The sequence below is a fragment of the Eptesicus fuscus genome, chromosome 8 (genome assembly GCF_027574615.1).
Source record: "Eptesicus fuscus isolate TK198812 chromosome 8, DD_ASM_mEF_20220401, whole genome shotgun sequence".
Taxonomy (NCBI): domain Eukaryota; kingdom Metazoa; phylum Chordata; class Mammalia; order Chiroptera; family Vespertilionidae; genus Eptesicus; species Eptesicus fuscus.
In genome coordinates this window covers 69,675,388-69,696,979 of record NC_072480.1, presented here as the reverse complement: position 1 = coordinate 69,696,979, position 21,592 = coordinate 69,675,388, and the positions used below count along the sequence as shown (strand labels likewise).

Sequence of the window (21,592 nt, the reverse complement as noted above, 5' to 3'; positions counted from 1 at the left end):
GACATGCCTGAACCTTTTGTCACTCGCAGCAGGTTAGTCATGAACAGTGATGAACCCAAATCAAGGATTCTTCTAACTGTGCTCAGTTCTGTTACTGTCTTATGGGACCTGCTCTATCTATCAGTGTGGACAGGCTAAGATAACTTAGGAAATGATCATTTTGTCTGGGTACCTTTATCCAACACATTGACTAATTGCCTAATGTGAACAGGAGATGGCATGAGATCATGATGACAGTTACAGCAATAATGACAGTTAACTAACTGACATATTGTGTTCATAATGTATAAATATATGTGATCAAAATATAAATAGTTAAGCATTTGTCAGCAATGGGGAGTTCAATGTTTATTACAATAATAATAAAATAAAAATTTGAAGTTTTTTTTTTTTTTTTTTTTTTTTTTGCTAATAGATCAAACTGAAAGAAAAATAAAAATTCACTTGTACAGAAAAGAGGGATGCGTATGGAAATCAGAGAGAGTATGTGAAGCAGGAGCTCACAGCCCTCAGCGGTGACCCTGCAGCTAAGTGGAAGGTGGAATTCTGCAGACACTGTGTGCAGGGCTACCAGACTGCCTGCCTGAGGATGGCAAGACACTGGTGAAGCAGACACGCTGAGATCAAAGGACCCCCGGTGATCAAATAAGGAGGCCTTTTGTTAGTGTCTGCCTTCCTGGGCCTGGAGAGTATAAACAAAAATAGTGGCCTTCACAAAAGCAGTTCTGTTTACCAGGACTTTGTAGACCCTGAGTCAGAGTCCCCAGGAATGGAAACTTCTCAGGGGTATTACATCAAAAACGATCACTAAAACCCCTCCTCACTCGTCTTTCCGAGGTAGCAGGCTGCTCTGAAAAGGAATCTGAATTCCACATGCAAAAGGCTGCTGGGTAAGTGTAGAAGAAAATAAAAATCCAGGATCTAGCCGCAATTTATCTGAAATCTCTGTGAAGACTCTCCCTCCCAGTCTCTCTCTCCCTCCTTAAATCCTAAATTGCAGAGGAATTCATTTCGCTAAGCAGGAGATAACTCCAGCATTCCTGCCCAGGGGAGGGCAGGGCTTGTCTCTGAACACTTCAGAGCGCTGATTACTACGTGGGTGTGGAAGCCATCTCTATGCAGATCCACCACCTTTCCTCCAGGGCTCACTGTATCTGCTTCTCAGCTCCAATATCTCTTACCCCAGACCAGGGCAGTAAAATAACTTCATTCTATTTTTTAATTTGTGGTACTTCTTTTTATTTTTTAACTTTTCTGGATTCCTCAGATTCTGAAGAAGCATTTTTGATTCTTCTAATCTCTGCAATCATTATTCTTGAATGTTAGCACGTTGTTAATTGTATCAAGTCTTTAGATTTATGGTGTTGTTATTGTCATAATTAGCTAGTTATTAATACTAGTAGAGGAAGGGAACAAAGGGGAGGCCTGACATTGTAAGCATGGTCACCTGGACAGCTTTACCGGGAAGCAACAGCTTCACACACCCCAGGGAACCACTGGTCATATCCTGCAGCTCACTGGGGAAGGGATCCAACAAAGGGGGAGGTAGCAGTATGCTCAGTGAAGTCAGGGTGATGCTGGGAAGGCGCCTGCCTGTCAGTCTAGCCTGGGGGGAAAATCATTGTCTAGAAGGGTGAAGCCACTGCAAGCACATGAAATCTTGAAAGGTTAAAATCTCCAAAGTGTTCCCTTGCTCTTGCTTCTAGTTCCCCTTTACCTCTCTCTTGCTCCATGACTCACATTCACCAGCATGTGTCTTTAAGCATCCATATGGTCCATGACATACAATGGACTGCAGCTGGGAACACAAGCTAAGCCAGTCAGATTCTGAACTGGACTGGACTTCAATGTGGAGTAGAAATTCTGGACAGTGGTCTTAGTTCTGGTCTTGCTAAAGACACGATTGGACTTCTTCCACAGCAGGACAGAGATGGGACCTTAGAGGGGGACCCACTTTATCTTACATCATCAATACAGCTTTCCAGGAAATCCCATCCTCCTGTGGGGGCCTCTGGAAATTCTTTCACCTGAGGCACCCCAAGAACTTCACTTCCACAGATAACAGTTTCAGACTCAGGATGTAGTCCAGGAATCTGCATTTTCGTAAGCATTTTAAGTACTAGTGATGCAGGCTGTCTGAGGGCCACACTGAGAAACAATACTTCATTCCAAAGAGCACACAGGGAATAGGGGTTTTAAAAAAGTAACTTGACGGTCAAGAACCTGACAAACACTATCTCAGTCAGGTGATCAACATCAACCGTGGTAAATCACAATGGTAATATGTACACCTTTGATACAATGTGACAAAAATCACACACTATCTGTCTTTTCTTCTCCCCAAAACACATAATCTCAGTCTAATTATATTAAAAAAAAAATCAGACATGTCCCATTAGAGACCATTGGTCCCATATCTGACCAATAATCATCCAAACAGTTGAGGTCATCAAAAATTATTATAATAGCCAAAATCTGCAAACAGCCCAAGTGCCCATTAATAGATGAGTAGATGACATAATGGAATACTATGAGGCTGTATAGTAAAAGAGAGGAGGAAATCTTATCTTTCACAACAGCATGAATGAACGGAGAATATTATGCTAAGTGAATTAAGTCAGTAAGAGAACAAGAAATACCATTTGATCTCATTTATATGTGGGATTTAATGAATAAAATAAACTGAAAAACAAAATAGAAACAGAAGCGTAGATACATGAAACAGACACTTGTCAGAGGGGAGGAAAGATGGGGGACTGGGATGAAAGAAGGTGAAGGCATTAGCCAAAAAACATATATACATAACACATAGGCTCAGTCAACACTGTGGTAATAGGCAAGGGAAATGGGGGTAGGGACTAGGTGGAGATGGGCAAAGGGGACAGGGAATGGGAACAGAAAGAGGCTTTGCTTGGAATGATGGGCACATGATGCAGTTCACAGATAATGTTTTATTGAATTGTACACTTGAAACCTGTTTGGTTTTTTGAGACAATGTCACTCCAATAAACTCAATAATAAGTAGATAGATAGATAGATAGATAGATAGATAGATAGATTAGGGGCTGGAGATTTATGGGCAATATCCTGTGGTATCTCTGATAGGATAATGACCTATGAGACTTCAATTGAATGGATTTAACAGATATTTCTTTAATTTAAAGTGTTCAAAAAAACAATCCTATATAATAAAAGCCCAGCGACTGAAACGGCAGAATGACCAGAGACCAGAACGACCATGGCCCTGCACCCCGGCCGGCAGCCCCCCAGCGAGTGGTTAGGGGTGATCAGGCAGGCAGGCAAGCAGTTAGGGGTGATCATGGAGGCAGGCAGAATGGTTAGGGGCAACCAGGCAGGTAGAAGCAGTTAAGGGTGATCAGGAAGGCAGGCAGAGGCTATTAGGGGCAATCAGGCAGGCAGGTGAGTGGTTAGGAGTGATCAGGCAGGCAGAGTGGTAAGGGGCAATCAGGCAGGTAGGTGAGTGGTTAGGGGAGATCAGGCAGGCAGGCGAGCAGTTAGGGGCCAGCATCCCAGATTGTGAGAGGGATGTCCAACTGCCAGTTTAGGCCTGATCCACAGGTCTAAACTGGCAGTTGGACATTCCCTTAGGGGTCCTGGATTTTGAGAAGGTGCAGGCCAAGCTGACGGACCCCCCACCCCCATGCACAAATTTCGTGCACCGGGCCTCTAGCAAATAAATAAATAAATAGCATCTGAAAAACTACCAAAATCAAGAGGATTCTAAAGAGTGGAGATAGCTAAATGTAACATTGATTTCTAGATAGAATTCCAGACAGTAAAAGACATTAGATCAAAACTAAGGAATGAGGACAAAGTATAGGCTTTAGTGAAAAATACTGTGGCAATATTTATTAATTAATTATAATAAATGTATCATACTAATGTAAGATGCTAATTAAGGGAGAAACTGGGTGTGAAGTACATGGGGACTGTGTCCTATCTTCTCATTTTCTCTGTAAATTTAAAACTACTCTAAAAAATAAAGTTATTAAAAAGTATTAAAAATTGTTAAAAATATATCAAACATATTTTTAAAATTGCATAATGGAAAACAAGAATAGCATTTTGGCAGAGTCTACACTATTAATAGAAAACTTGAATTCTGCTTCACCCATTGTTTTTAATTTTTAAAAGTTTCAAGGGAGCATTTAAACATGATATGTTTTATTTTTCTCTCTTTAACACAGTGGTAATATTCCAGTAGGGAGAAATTAGACTACTATCATAGTAGATAATTTATTTTCACAGAATATTTATTCTGGGTATATGTTTTGAATTTTTTCTATTTGACACTTCCCTTTATCTTTACTCCCTTAGTTCTTTTGTTATAAAACTTTTAAAGACAAAAATTGAATCTCTCAACAGTACACATAATAATTTAAGACTCGCCAATTAGATGTAGATTGAAATTTTATCTCCTAGTTACACAGGGACAATTTAAGTGACACAAATTACTTTGGCTCATTTAGGAGGCAAAGCATGAACATTTTCATAAACCAGCAGGTTTGAGATCTATCAGAACAATGTAAAAGTTTCATCTTGCTATATTTGACTAGTTTACTATAAAACTCATTGTGGGTAGGAAGTAGACATTGCTTCTAAGAGAGACAAATAAAAATGCTTTTAATAAACTAAACTTATTACAAATACATTTAATGATTCTACTCTCTAGTGTACATCTTTACATTATTAATGCTTTTCTATTAAAAAGTATAAAACCAGATTGAGTTTTTAATGTAGAATTAAGGAAACATGTAAGAATCTATTTTTAGAAAAAATATTTTATTTTGCTGTAAAGTGTTCACATTATACATATAGAATTAGTATTGTGTTTCTGATTTTTTTTTAATGTACTAAGAGTTAGAAAAGAGATTATGATTATTTGCTGGTTACTTTTAGATTCCAATATCTAGTCTTAAACTCTGACTCAATTGCCAGAAGGCATTTCTATTTAGATTCTCATTATCACTTCTAACTCAGTGATTGCACCACATCCAACTTGCATTCTCATTTCTGAGTGCAATTCTTCTCTTCTTATTCATGACTTCTTTCTCCTATTTTGAAGGTCATATGTTCATCACAGATGTACTGACATCTGATTTTATCTGGCATATTTTTTGAGACCCCCGTCTATGTATGCTTCTTGAGTTGTGTCACTTTAAAGTCTTAGGCTTCAATATCCTGAAATCATAACTAATTGGGGTGGGGGAGATTTTTAAAATTTATTTTTGATCTCAATTTATTTTTGTCAACTATGAACCAAATCTTAGTTCTCTAAATATCCTTCTTTTAATTTTTGTGATGCTTTACACTTGGTCATCTGGCCACACATTTCTCTGATACTGAAGGTCAACCTTTCTATTTGCTCTTTGGCCTCTATATTTCTCCATTATTAAATGACTTTGATCTTTTAATCATCCTCATCACCTTCTGAATCATCCATCTAACCTTTTACGTAGAGTATTTCCTCCACCATAATAAATTGCTTTAGTATCTCCTATTTTACAAATGTGTGCTCATATACTCTATCCTTCTTACACGACTGTCCAATGTCTTTTTTCACCATCCACTGCACAATTTCTCAGGAGATTTGTAAGCCTCACTGTCTGTGTTCCTCCTTTTCCATTACCATTTTCTTCAATCATATTTCTTTCATCACTACTTTAGTGAAACTGATCTTGCTAAAGTCATCAGTAACTTTCCTGTTGCCAGTTCAAATAAATGCTTCCACGTCCAATTATTAAATTACTTAAGTCACATTGTACTGATTGACCAATTTTTTCTTGTTGTGTGTTTTTTTCTTGACATACACTTATTTCCCTTATTTCATTAGTAACCTTAACTTTACTATAAGAATTTACCCAACCAGGACTACCCTTAGATCTGGGTATGGAGTTCACTACCTTGGACTCTGTTATTTAAAGAATACACAGGCATCTCTCTCACTCGGGATCCAGTGTTCAGCACTGAATGAGGGGGACCTATAACCCCAACATTCACTCTGATGACTAATATGATCCAGGCTTCATTGAAACCCTTTTGCACGACTCTTGCCCTGCATTCTAAAAACAAAAGATGACTGTGTCTAAATGTCATGAAGGTCTGTGGGTTATGCCACTGCCCATATAGAAATAGACTGAGCTTCAGAATGTGAACAATAACCTATCATTTTCCATTAGTACTGAATGCTTATTTTATTTCTCCACTTTGTGTTCTAACACATGGATTTAGAAGCATATACTAATTAGCATGGTATTGCTTGTGTGTGTGCATGTATGTGTATTTGTATGAGGCAGCTGAGAAACATTGATAATTTTAAATATTTTTATTACTGAACTTTGGATGGATGTTGGGCTGTTTGACTCAATGTGAAGTGTGATACTGAATTCTCATATTGGCAAATGTATTTTAAATTCTAGAATTGTAATTACTCTTGTTTTTATTGACATTACTTATTAAGACTTACTTATTTTAAAGTAAAAAGTTTAGTTTTATTTAAATAATCTAACCTATTTTGGTATGAATTATAATTTGTATTTTACCTTTTATTTTTTGAAGATAATTTTGAATATCTGCAAAGAAAGATGACATTTAAAAATACAAAATATTATCTTAATTCTTTAAATTTTATATATTCTAACTCATGATTTTGATGAATGTAAACTCAATTTAATATAGTGTGAATAGTTATATTTTTAAAAAAAATCATATTTCAGTAAAAATAAAATTATATGAAAATCATGATAATATCTATCCATTAGTATTGTTTCTGAAATGAAGACAAGACAAATTATTTATATGGACACCTGCATAATAATTTATAAATTGCATGTATCTTAATATCATTATTTATTTATATGTGCTCAACAATAATTTGGATCAGTTATTTTTCATGTCCTGCAAAATTTCAGTTACAAAATAATATTTTTACATATATTTCCTTATATAAAGGTATGTTTGCCCAAGTAGGAAAAAATAATATATTTCAATTAGTAATAATTTATTAACTAGATTTATAACTTCTAACTATTTAAACATATGGCTTGTGGCTTTCCATTTCTACTCTTGCCCTGGACTAGCAAAAGTTATATAACTTTTAAACAAAATAACACAATGACCAAAAATATTTAGACTTGCTCAATCCCTTCAGTGACATGCTGATAAGACTCTGCATAAGTTCCTGTCACTTGGATCACCAACATTTTCAAAGTTTTATTTAATTTGCTCAATTCTGGGCTCTTCAGAATATTTTCCCCATCAATTTGTTTTCCTGAGGTTATCCTACTCTGTTTTCTGTTGCTTGTAATCAAAGAATTGGAAGTGATATATCTATTTTGCCTGCAGTGATGCTAAATGATTCTGGATATCTTGTACACCTCACTGGACTCTCTACATCATTCCTTTGCTAGTTCTTCCTCAAGAGTTATTTTAGACATGACTCTGGGCCTATCTTCTAGTTATATTCTCTCACTTATTGGACTTTTTCTGGTCCCATGAATTAAAATGTCTTCTAGTGCTAATGGTGCCTACATTTATAACTGCATTCTGCACCTCTCTCCTGAACTCTAGATACATTGTAAGTGCTGGGTAAACTATTGGCTGAATGAACATGGCAGTAGTGTTGAACATGGTAATGAAATGAGGGGATTATTGGTGGTGAAGTAGTGACTGAAGTGATTGACTACAAGATCTAGATACTAATAATCATATATTAGATACTAGATGAATGCTATAGCAAGGCAAGTCTTGAAGGCTGAGAGAATAAACAGAGACCATGGAAATGGTGATATGCATAGACAGAGTGAGTGAGGTTGTGAAGTGGGATGCTATAACCCAAAAAGAGAATTCCAGATTTTGAAATATTCTACCACTTTTAGATGAAGAAAAAGACTTAAATGTGTATATGAGGGTGCGTTACATATATAAAGGTGGTATAAATGAAATAAAGAATGACACGAATTTTTGAAGCTAGATGTGTTGGAGAACATCTTCCCAGATAAAACACTTAGGAAGATTGTGAGCTTTGTGTTTACACCTCAGTGCATGTAGGCCCATGGCTTGAACATCCCTAAGGAGACAAGAATCACTTATAGAAAGACCTGGCAATAAAGAGTAAGAACAATAGCTAATATCCCCATCTCTTGATGTCAGCATAGTATTATAGGAGCTGGAAATGGGAAATGAACATAATCATTAAATGAAGGAAGTGACAAAAAGAGTGAGGGAGAGAAGGAGGGAGGAAGACAGCAGAGCGCAAGAGAGTGAGAGAGCGTGCACACGCGTGAGGGGGAGAGAGAGAGAGAGAGAGAGAGAGAGAGAGAGAGAGAGAGAGAGAGAGAGAGAGAGAAGAGAAGAGAAGAGAAGAGAAGAGAAGAGAAGAGAAGAGAAGAGAAGAGAGAGAGAGGAGAGGAGAGGAGAGGAGAGGAGAGGAGAGGAGAGGAGAGGAGAGGAGAGGAGAGGAGAGGAGAGAGAGAGAAGAGGAGAGGAGAGGAGAGGAGAGGAGAGGAGAGGAGAGGAGAGGAGAGGAGAGGAGAGGAGAGAATAAAGGGAAGGAAAGAAAAAGGAAGGATAGGGAAGGGACAAAAACTCCAAATGTTGCTAAAAGAAAGATAGTGTCTGAATTAAAAGTAGCACAAGGTGCTTAAGGAATCAACTTCAAGATCATAATGACTCAAACACAACAAGATTTTAATTTTGTTACCCAGCATGAGTGGCTCCAGATCAGTGATGGGGATCTGCTCCCCCTGCCCCAATAAATCTCTGAGGAATCAGGCTGGCAGGGGACTACCTATCTTTAACTTCTAAGATGCCTATCGTTTCACTAATGAAGAAAGATCCTGGACTATAGCTGCGAGTTATCTATAGTTTAGAGAGTCAGGTTTAAAGATGTCACACATTACTTTTGCTGACATTCCAATGGCTATAGCTTAATCTTTTGGCCACAAGCCTCACTGTAAATCCAGTAGCAGAAAGAACCTCAGATTTAGATAAGCAAAAAGCAATCTCTGTCACAGTGCATATGACTTTACCTTCTAAAGTTCATCAAATAAAAGTGTGGTTAACATAAAAGGTTTTCTGTTTTAACATTTAAAAATATCCTGATATTTAATGGTTAATATATACATGACCCCAATTATTATTTTTTCACAAACATGAAGGTATTTTATAGTTATATCCTGAATTTTCATGTCTCTGTTATTCTCTCCAACTGGAAATCTGATACTTATCCCCATTTTAAAAAGATCCAAGAATTTCCACAGTACAGCTCAGTCAGAACTTTTATTCAATCTCCTTAAAATTAAAAGAAAAAGGGAAATAAAATTTTCAAGATAAAATACCATGCAAAGAAATTGTAATTAAAAGCAAACAAACAAATCAAAAAGCATTAATCTTCATGGAAAATCCCAGAGGAAAACACACAATTCAATGTAATTGTCAGCATTGGCATTCCCATAAGACATTTGCAAGTTTCTATATTATTCATATGAGTCTAAGAATCAACAGCATGACTCACAATAACTACTTAACTGACTTATTTCTCAAGAATCATGATAAATAATTTATTTTATTTTATTTCATTTTATTTTATTTTATTCTGGAAAATAAAACAATAATAACTTTACAATTCATTTAATGGCAACTGGTAATCATGAAATTAACAGTGGTTATCTTCAAGTTATTGCACTAGCTGTCCTGCCATTTCTGAGGCTGATCATATATATCAGACTTGGCTTATCACCAGCATTTAGAAAACCAGACCTAGGGCAAGACTAGGTCTGGGGACACAAGCATAGTCTTAATATAGCGAATGTTTAGCCTGCCCTGATTATTACAAAATCAGAACAGCGAGAATATTCGCAGGATAAATAATTTACTTGGATTTCTCACTGACCTCCCCCACCCCTCTACCATCTCTGCCTTTCATTCTCTCTTTTCTTGCTTTCTACACATAAGGAAGTTACTTTTCCTAGACTCTTGCATTCAGCAATCATATCTCCTTCCTTATCTTCAGCTATTGTGTCTAGTAGAGTTTTACCCTATTGATTTATTTCTGACCTGCCATCTTAGATGTCCTTCTATCACCTAAAACTAAAAATATTCAATATCATGCATTTAACCACCAACAAACACCTCACCCTCATTAATCCTACTCATATACCCCTAGCTTTTGAAATCTGAGTTCTCTTTGATAACTTTCTTTTCCCATAATTAATCACCAGTCAAATTCAATGCTGTTAATTCCACCTTTGTTCTCTCTCTCTCTCCTCTCTCTCTCTCTCTCTCTCTCTTCTGACTTATCATCCCCTGCATGGTCAAGTGTTATAACCTCTCAATTAATATTATAATCTCTAAATCTCACATTCATGGTTCACTTTTTTTTTTTTTTGCAAAATTAAACTAAACCATAGATATTATAACGTCATCCCCATATTCAACGATTTACAATACATTTTCATTATTCTAATGGCATCAAGTCCAATCATTTTAATATAACATGCACACGTTATTAAAAATTTACCCAAAAGTTTCTCTCTTAAGGTAAGTCTTCATTTTACCTAGTTCTTTATCTTGTGCTTTATTCTCAATCCATATCTGCAATTTTAGAGGTTTAAAAATAATAATAACAACAGTGTAATGGGGTGAATATTTGGTCTTGGTTATCTGGTCTACACTGGCATCCTCATAGATGGCATGGTCCTGGGTAGCCCTTGTGACTCCCACTCAGATGACTTTGATCTAACAAGCAATATGGCCTATGGCTCACACTATCATTTATTAGCACATTCCCTCATCCTAACCCTGTAGCCTCTCCCACTGTGCTGCCCCACTCTCTGCCAATGTGCATGATTTTTCTGAGGACACAGGAAACATTAGCTGCTTTCCAGGTGTTCTCTGGGATACCAATCTCTTGACACCATATTCAACACCCTTGGTTTCCATGCCATAGTTTTTCAGAGAGCTCTGCATGGCTCCTGGTTCACTTCTTTTATTACCAAGTAGGAAGTGAGGTATACTTGTTTTCTACTTTTACATCCCTAATCATATCTAGATTCTGATATTGTTCCCCTTAACAAATTCCTGGTGATGGGGGCACAGGAGCACAACTTGAGTCAAACACTCAAAAAACGCTAACAGATTCCCATAATGGTACCTCCACAGCCTCTCCTCAGCTCCTCAGCCACAAATCCTATTTAATTGTTTTCCCCTCTATTTATAGCACAATCCATGCACATTATGCTGGGAGTCCTTTCATTTCACAGGCCATGCTTTTGAAAACTTTCTTTCAAATGGTGTTTGAAATTAACTAGTTTTCTTGCTAAGCCATTTCTTCCCAAGAAATTAGCTAAACTGTGTTAGAGGAGCAGAGGAGAGACAAAATAAATATTGTAAATGAAAAACACACAGGTTAACATTTCCAAATAACCTTCTTGGAAGGAAAGATCAATAGATATGGACCCAGATATCCTATCTAATAAAGAGGGAATATGCTAATTGACCATCACTCTGTCACAAAGATGGCTGCACCCACGCTGAGGCCAAGTTCCCATAAGGAGCCTTAACGAGCAATCAGCAGGGACCTGAGGCTATGCCCTCCCCCACCCCTGTGGGGTGCCACAGGGGACCTCAGACTGTGCCCCCCACCCTGGCATCAGGCTAGGGGACCTAAGGCCACCCCCCCGCCCCAGTGCCAGGCCAGGAGACCTGAGGCCAAGCCCCCACCCAGCGGGGCTTGACAGGAGACCTCAAGGTGCCCTTCCTGTCCTGGTGCTGGGCTAAGGGACCTCAGGCTGCTTCCCCAGCCCCAGCGCCAGGCCAGGGGACCTCAGGCTGCACCCCCTGCCCCAGCACCGGGCCAGGGGATCTGAGGCTGTGCCTGCCTGCCTGGCGGGGCTTGACAGGGGACCTCAGGCCGTGCCCCCCACCCAGCGGGGCTTGACAGGGGATCTCAGGCCATGTCCCCCACCTGGCAGGGCTTGATGGAGGACCTCAAGGCATGCTCCCCCGCCCCCCCGGTCTGGGCTGGGGACCTCAGGCCATGACCCCCGTCCTGGCGCTGGGCCAAGGCACCTGAGGCTATGCACCCTGCCTGGCAGGGCTTGACAAGGGTGGGACTGGCAGGGTCTGGATCTAGCCCAATGGGGTGGGCCAGCGGGGTCTGATTCTCATGTGATTTTGAGGTGCATGTGGGTGGGTGGGGACATGACTCTGGGTCCCGTGGTGTGCCCCAGACTCTGATAGGAGGAAGGTTTTCATATACATTTTACTAATTTTCTTTCATCTCTGACACTTCTATTATAGAGAAACGGAAAATAGCAATATTAAATTATTTCCTCTAATTAACCCCCTTTTAATGTGTACGAATTTCATGCACCGGGTCACTAGTGTAGATATAAACATATAATCTCTGTGATCCTTGGATATCGTGGCATAAGACTTTATAGATTTGAAAAATAGGTTGAATTAATACAAATAAAAACATATATATCTATTACATATCATGGAATTTTAACCAAATTGCTTCAAAGAATTATAAATCTAGGTTAATCGAGTAGTTTTTCTGTATTCTGTTTTTATTTGACGAATTAAGCAGCCACTAAAATATTCTTTCAAACACTGCTAGGAGTTTGTATTTAATTTGTTTCATTCACTTGTAAATGTTCACAACCTATCAGTAGGTGATGAAATTTCTATAGCTTAGGTAGAAAATGAAAGCTTACAAAGTATTATTTTTCTCAGTGCCAGATATTAAAGTCTTAAATGGCCAATTCTAAGAATACTTGACCATTGCTTACTGTTTTACAAATACTTTATAAAACACGTAAAAATGACATTTATTAGCTCCCTGGTTATTTTTCTTTATAACTGTGAACAAAGAAGCCCGGGAAGGGAGAAAAGGATTGCATTCGAAATCTAAAAAGGCTACAAAGAATTAACTAAAAAGAAAAATGGCCAACAGGAAGGAGAATGAGAGAAATGAGAGTATGAAATTAAACTTTGATAGAGTGAGAGGCATAAAGTGCATTCAGAAAATAAAAGATTCACATTTCCTTTTTTATTGGTTATTTTATCTTTGAGGTCTAAAAATACTACTTTAAAATTAGCACAGGAAAAAATCAAGAGATTTGTGATAGTAATCTCAAAGGAGATTAAAATTTTTAAAATATATCTAATTCTATAGTGGTAAGCATTAGGAATAAATAAAAAATTTATGTAAAAATTAGCAGTATGATAAAAGATTTTAAAAATTCTGTTATATCTGTTCACTGGGTTGATAATTACTGAGCACCTAATATGATTCTGACTCAATGATGAATTCTAAACCAATATTCAAATTATATAGTGTAAAAAGCATAGAATTAGGGTCAAATTACTAGGTCCATCAAATCTTCTGTTTTAGCATTTTACAAAGAAATAATGGAGAGTACAATAAAAAATGTCTCACTCATAAACTTAATACAGAAAACACCAAGTTAATGCATATGGAAGTGCTTAGTAAACTGCTAATCAAAATAAAATGAAATATGTTTCACACTTTAATCTAAGACATTTTTTTTTCCTTCCATTTCAAATTTTGAAAACTTTGAAACATAGAAGGCCCTGGTTGGGTAGCTCTGTTGGTTACAACTTCATCCTGATATGCCAAGGTTGTGGGTTCAATTCCTAGTCAGGGCACATACAAGAATTAACCAATGAATGCATAAATAAGTGGTAACACAAATCAATATCTCTCTCTGTGTGTGTCTCCCTTCCTCTCTCTAAAATCACTAAGTAAAATGAAGGAGGAAAGGAAGAGGAGGAGGAGGAGAAGGAGGAGTAGGAAGAGGAGGAGGAGGAGGAGAAGAAGAAGAAGAAGAAGAAGAAGAAGAAGAAGAAGAAGAAGAAGAAGAAGAAGAAGAAGAAGAAGAAGAAAGAGAAGAAGGAGAAGAGAAGAGTGAGAGGGAAATATGTAGTATGTATTAATGTGAATTACTATTTGACTCAGAGTTTACCATTCCACCCATAAAGTTCATTGAAGTCATTTCCTTTATTTCTGAAATCTCAGATGCTATATGATATCTACCTACATTGAGTTGAATTGCACTTAGGAAATTATTTCTTTGTGCAACTCCGAGAGAGCTTGGTATCAAGTAAGGCAGGTATTACTGTAAGCCATTGTGACTCAAAAAAGAAAGCTGCTCATTATGTCAATTACATTTATGGGAAGCAGGGGAACCTGGTTTCCCATCCCTCTTGTGAATTATTTCAGCAAATTAAATTATGGACATGCAGACTTGTTTAATTAGTGGAGTGCATTGCAACTTAGAGCTGTAGTGTCTGCACTCAGAAAAATCATCTTATCACAGTTGCAGAGATGTGTTCTACTTGGCCTTTCATCCTGGATGGCTGTCTATAGCCTTCAATTGTTGAAAGATGAGAATCTCACTATGTCATTTTTATATAAAACATTAATCTCTGAGTCTAGCCGTGAACATTGTGCTTAGATATTGAATAAATATATTTGATTTAAAAAAGCCCATAAAGATTGCAGAACATACTCTTACTACAAATTGTTTGCCCAGTAATTTTGACCAATGAATAACTGTGATACTTTTATATATCAGGGAAACTGGAATCTTGTAGCTTCTCATCAGCTGTGTTGTATGATGGAAGCTGATTGGATTAACAAAATAATATGAACAGCCCTGACATATTTCTGTTTATAAGTGTACATAAATTGAATTTAGCAAATGTTTAATGAGTATGTTTTATGCAAAGTACTTTCTTAGGCATTCTGGTTTATGAAGCAGAGAAGACTTAAACTTGACAATTCACTGTCAACTAAGAGGGACTAAAATATAAACACAAACTTTTGCAAATCTTTGTGATCAGCACCTTAAGAAAGATTTTTGCTATGTGCTATAGGAAATATAGATTAAAAAGTAATTATATCTATCAGAGGAAGTGGATGACTAGTGGAGACAAGGCCAGGCAAATCTAAATAGTACAAATAATATTCCAGCTAAAAGAACAAGTTAAACTAAGTCATAAAAGTATAAAAAAAAATCCCATTTCTGAGAAACTGAGCAGTCTAGTTTGGACTGTGATTAGAAATGGAATGGCAATGGGACATTGGAACAGTCTGAAGATTATGCGTAAGAATTCAAATATTGTATCACAAGTATTAATTAAGATGTTTTAAAAGAGACAGGATAAAATCCTACCTGGTTTTATAAAATCAGTTATCTCATCTGAATAGAGAGTGTTGAAGAAATAAGAGGGAGACTATTCTTGGCAGGATAGTGGATGAGTGCAGGAGGTATTTGAAGTGTCCTGGCAAAGGATGAAGGGAGCCTGGACAATGTTAGTGGATGCAGAGAAGACAGGACAGTAGTGCACACCTGTTGTTTATCCATTTCCTGTCGTTGGTAACAGGATCTGTCTTTAGACAGGCCACCACTTCCTCCATGGTCGGCTGTGTGGTCTGGGAGATGAGGGCCCGGAGAGCACAAGTACGGCATGACCACACTTCCCAAGTAAAAGTTTGAGGAAGAGGATAGAGGGTGGTTTTAATGGGGAAAAAAGTGTGTTAAGGAAACAAAAACAAACCAGGGATTACTTCCAGGTAAAGAAGTTTTTGTAAATGGCAGCATTTTAGTTGTCTTTTGAAGAATAGAAAAGTGGGATTTTGCCATTAACGGATGTGGGTAGAGGAAGCTAAAGGGAATTTTTCAGTCCTACGTGTTTTGCTAATGAGAGGACTCCATTCTGAAAATCTCCTGATTGGCTGGCAGTGGCTCACATTTTTGGTGAGCCTTATTTTTATCAAACAATGTAGAGAGGGGAAACCACTTCAGACCCTAGTCCTGTAAACATGTTTATAGTTTGTAAAAACATTACTTGAATGGATCCAATTACTAGTAAGCAGCTGTTCAATACAGGATGCTATCTCTGTCAGAGTTAGATACTTTGAAAGTTTTTCTTTCACATGAAAGGCATTTAGATATCCCACTTTGATCTTGATAAACCCAGTCTAAAAATATATCCTAATAACATAATTATACATTTTATATAAAGATGTTCATTGAAGGCTTATTTATAAAAGGAAAAACATGAGGAGAAATCCCTGAATGGCAACAAAATAAAAATATTGAATGGATTATGATATAGCAATATAATGGAATAGTGCAAGTATCCTATATAATAAAGGGCTAATATGCAAATTAGCTAAACAGTAGAATGACTGGTCGCTATGATGCACACTGACTACCAGGAGACAGACGCTCAACACAGGAGCTGCCCCCTGGTGGTCAGTGTGCTCCAACAGGGGGAGTGCTGCTCAACCAGAAGCTGGGCTCACAGGCCTAAGCTGTCAGTCGGACATCCCCCGAGAGCTCTTGGACTGTGAGAGGGTGCAGGCCGGGCTGAAGGGCCCCCCTCCAGTGCATGAACTTTGTGCACCAGGCCCCTAGTATAGAAACAATGTAGAAAAATGTTTAAGATACACTACTCTGTATTATCAGTTGTTCAACTCTGTGTGTGTGTGTATGTATGCATGTGTGTCCACACACACATCACACACACATATATTTTTCCAGTTATTCTATAATGAATACATGCAACCTAGATAATAGTAATATAAATTATGTTTCCTGAATCTATTTTGTTATTTTTTTAATATATTTTTATTGATTTTCAGAGAGAGGAAGGGAGAGGGAAAGAGATATAGAAACATCAATGATGAGGGAGAATCATCAATTGGCTGCCTCCTGCCACTCCCCCTATTGGGGATTGAGACTGCAACCTGGATATGTCCTCTGACTGAGAATTGAACTGTGATCTTCTGGTTTGTAGGTCAATGCTCAACCACTGAGCAATACTGGCCAGGCTCATGAACCTATTTTAAACAAAACAATAAAAGTTTAGTCAACAGTGCTATGTTATCTGACTGTGAATAGCAGCAGTTAAGAGTCTTCATTCCTTGAGACCCTGCTGGTACAATAGAAAAAATGATATCATGTGTTTAACACTTTTCATTTCTTTGGCACTTGGGCCTTTGCATATGTAATGGCAAGCAGGGACTTCTTAAAATTTATTGCACCAGAGCTGGCAGCATCCATGCTCGACAGATAGCAGTGTTAGTGGTCCAGGGTTTGCAATGACTGCATACTACCTCAGTGGTCCCTGTGCATGACTTTAATTTTTATTATAACTAACCATCTTCCAGGACCTGGGTCCTCAAATCTGTGTGTCCAGGCTTACTGTTGATTCTCTGGGTTACCTGCATGCCTATCATTATTTTCTTTCTGATTTTGTTAGCAACATTCATTTCTTTTGTTCCAAATAGTATCCGTGATTGACAAAGGGTTGGCTATGTGTGACAAAAATGTCAGGCGTCTGTATTTAGGTTTCTTAGAAATAACTAGATGTAAGTTCGGAGCCTTGGTAGAACAAGAAACTCTCATAGGAATTTTTGTGACACATTTCATAGGCTGGAAATGAATAATGGCTAGATTTCTGAAAAATTGGAGCTACAGAGGAACATATTTATTATCATTTTGGATCTGACTGTGCCCAGGGAATCATCTGCTCTGAAGAAATAGTATAACAATCTTAGACAATAAAGTGTCTTATAAAACAATATGCAGTTGTAGCATTAGGTTTAACTGCATGCCATCTGAAATTACATATGTGCACCTTTAAGTCATACAACTTTTAAAGGACTATCCCTTACTTAAACTTATTTCCCAGGAATTAACTCTTTTTCCTTTTCTGATTTAGTATACTTTTCATGTTTCTTCAGAAATGTTGCTATTTTAGAATCCCGGTTCCTTCACATGGACAGCTGGATCAAGCCAATTATTATATCTTTCTGATTCAATATATGAGCAAGTGTCCACAAAGAATGACATTCGCTATTTGGCTAATATCTGGGAGAATATGAAATAATTTTACATCTTTGTAACTAGTGTAATTCAAATAGAAATCTGGAAACATCTTTTCCCTTCATCCTCTTCTGGTTGACTACTTATAGTTCAAAGTTATTGAAGAACAAACTTTGGTATGATTGCTAACTGATGGTACTTTTCATAAGAAATTATCTCACTATTTCACTTTCTGTTTATTTTTTTTTCTTCAAATGTCAACTATCACCATTTGGCAGAGAGAATATTCTCACTCACAAGATGGATTTTCTCAAAGTTCAACAGATTTTTTCTGAGAAGAAAAGAATAGTGAGATGGAATTTATTATAAAAATTGTAACAAAAGATAAATATAAAATATTTTTTAAGATAATGATTAAACTAGTTTCCTTCAATTGTTTAGCTTCATCCATGGGTGTGTAGGCTGCAAACAAATACTTAAAAATGAAAATAATTATTTTTTTTATGAAGCTATTTTCTAAAAGCTGAAAGGTAAGTAAGAGAGAAAGTTTTGACTAAACCTTCATTTTTACTCTCTAACTGGAGACTCTACATAAGGCAGTATCATTGCTGGTTTCAAATCACACTAAATACTCTGAACAAAGTGATGAAATCATAATCTTACCGCTCAGACACCTTATGGTTCTGCAAAGGTGTTTAGAGCTGCAGGAATGGAGACAGAAAACAAAAAGTTTCATCTTTAAACTTGCATACATGTTGTTGTTTTAAAGAAAATTTCACTTGTTTTATCCTTTTCAAATAAAATTTGGAAATTACTGCTTTAAAAGGTGGCATACAATTCTTCAAAAGAAAAAAAAAAAAACAAAACTAAAATTAATTACGTTTTTTCTTTGAGAAGTGAACTATTGGCTGTGTCATATAGAGAGAGTGCTATGGCCTAAAATCAATCTCTAGAGGGTGATGGGGTCTCAGAGCAATAAAGCCGAACCACAAAACAAGGTTTCTGAAGGATAGTGTTTCAGGCAAATATAGCATTTAGCCTGTTCAATTCACTCTAAATTAGAGCTCATTACTCTTCATGATACATTTGATTGCTCTCAAATTCTCAGTAAATGTACCATGAGCGGAGCAGTGCTATTACTTGTGATCAGCAACCAAAGCTTCCCTGGGAATTGCTGCGAGACCTCACTCATCTATGGAGACCAGGGCAGAGCCAGGAGAGCACTCAGGCGCTGCTGACCTTGAAAGAGCTCAGCAAAGGGCAGGGGAAGTACATTATCAGAAGCAAACAAACAACAAATCAAAAACAAACACAGCTTAATGCTAGCACTCCTCTCTCTCTGAAAGCTGATAGGCCACATTATTCACATCCCTTTTCTTCTGAGTTTCCTTCCTTGTGTTTACTTAAACAGAGCACAGACCTCCTCCATCCCAGGAATACGAACAAGCCACTACAAATGCCCTTTATTTTCCATATTGCTTCAGTCAGATAGCTCCGTGGCAGATCACTTTCTGTTGTCACAATCCAACGGAAGTGCGAGAAATATATGAAAACCAGTGGTATGTACAAGAGGCAGTAGACTGCTGATATTCAAACCAGATTTTAGATCAAGATATCAGTTCAAAGCGTCAGTTTTGGCCACAGCATAAGCAATTCTGATGTCTCATAATAAAAAGAGCTTCGGATCCTTCCATTCCTCACTCCCAGGCTGAATCTGCCATTAAGTTGGAATTAAACCATCCCTGTGGAAACAACTAGTGATGGGCTACTTAAAAACACCCTCGAAACTGTAAAAGTTACAGGCCCACCATCAGCTATAACTGCCTAAGGTTGGCTGCAGGTAAACACTTTCTTCACACTAAGGTCAGATGCTAAGTTGACTAGTAGTCCAAAATCTCTCTTGAAGGAACATTGGGCTTAATCTTTTATTTGACCTTAGGAATGCTGACCCTTACTCATTTCTTTGCCTGAAAAACTAATGTCTAACCCTTATATTCTGGGTTTCCTTCTGGTCTAGCTCTTGAGCTCTCTGCTCTTCTCTGTTGAAGATTTTCCCAGCACCACTGGATTTTGCCTCCAAGTTTTTATGATATTCTGTTTCCTTTATGAACCTACACATTCACTTGATTCTTTACAGTTCTGCCATGTAGCTGGTCAAAACCCCATCACGTCAGCACTGATCATATATCTTTCCCATGGGACACATGTGCACTGTATCAGCACCTTACAGGAACCCTTTTCAGGACTTCCCTTAATTAAGCCTCCCACTGCCTGGTTCCTTTTATGACTTTGGGGATACACAATTTCCCCATGTTCTCCACTGAGAAAAACATTCTTTTTTATTCACAACAGTTTGTTGTTGTGGTGGTTACTCAAGTATTAACTTGAAGCGCAGGGCTGCAGGGAAATTTTCTGCCTGAGCCTATTTGATTAGGCCATATACTCTTATTTTCTGTTTCATTGTTTAGTCACTATTTTCCTGTATTCTATGAGCCTCGAACTGCTGTTTTCCCTGAAGATCACCCATAAAGTCACTGAGATCGGTGTATGTAATTGAAACAGAGAAAGCAAAACAGCTCAGCTGAGGACGGGACTCTTTTTATGCCTGTTGCCTCCACAAAAGCATGAACAAGGCTACTTATAAAGTCCATGCATATGTTATTATCTTCCTGCCATACGCTATTAATAAATTAAATATGTCACATGTATCTGTTGAAACAGCTTGAATTGTTCCCACTATGTCCAACAAGGTACAATAAAACACATTTTTTTTAGTATATGCAATGAGGAGATAAGAATTAGCATATTTAAAAGAATGGAATATTGTAATATTAAATATAACATAAATATTAATGAAATACTAGGGAAGAAACTAAAATTGTAATCAACTTCACAGGACAAACAAGGAAATCTTGGAAAACTAATGGATTCAAGAGAACCTTTATGGAAAAGGGAAAAATAAAGTGAGACTTTTTTTGGTAAATTTTCTTGATTTCTTACAATTTAGTACAGAGCATGCTATGATGGGTATACATCTTTATTTTGTGTTTTTCCTAGAGTTGCATTATTCTGCTTGCACAGCCTTACTAATGTTATCCCAAGGCAGGCATCCTTTGTGATTCAATAACATCCAACATTACAAAAGCTCTGGGGAAAGTAGGAATATCATGGACAAATGGGCCCTGGGATTCTCCCCTGAGAAATTTCTATTGATGTTACAGAGGCTTTGGTTCTTTAATAATAAGGCATATGACAATGATGTGGGGACTTGTTTAAATCGAGGTCCACATCACCACTATACTCTTCTCACTTATTATGTCTTCAGTGGGACCTAGAAGGCTGCATTTTTAAAAATTGTCACTGTGGACACATTTATTGATTTTAGAGAGGGGAAGGAGAGAGAGAGGGAGTTAGCGAGACATCAATGTGAGAGAGAAACAGATTGGTTGCCTCTCACGTGTGCCTCAACCAGGGACCCAAACACAACCTAAGTATGTGCCCTGCCCAGGAATCAAACCCACACCTTTCTGTGTGCTGGATGACACTCCAACTAACTGAGCCACACTGGCCAGGGCTGTGCAAGTATCCCAGGTGATTCTGATGCTGGGATCCCATGGGCTTCTTAGAGAAAAGCCACCTTAGTACAACCCAAGTTCTAATCCCCAAGTTTATTTATAGTTTATAATGTGCTTCATGAATATTCTAGA

General features: G+C 37.6%; 1 non-coding gene across 1 annotated transcript; it reads right to left on the bottom strand.

Annotated features, from left to right (window-relative positions):
• Positions 1-9,751: 9,751 nt before the first annotated feature.
• Positions 9,752-9,882, bottom strand: LOC114232410 (small nucleolar RNA SNORA72). Its single transcript, XR_003618464.1, has one exon. It is a non-coding gene; the product is annotated as a small nucleolar RNA SNORA72 (small nucleolar RNA).
• Positions 9,883-21,592: the final 11,710 nt, after the last annotated feature.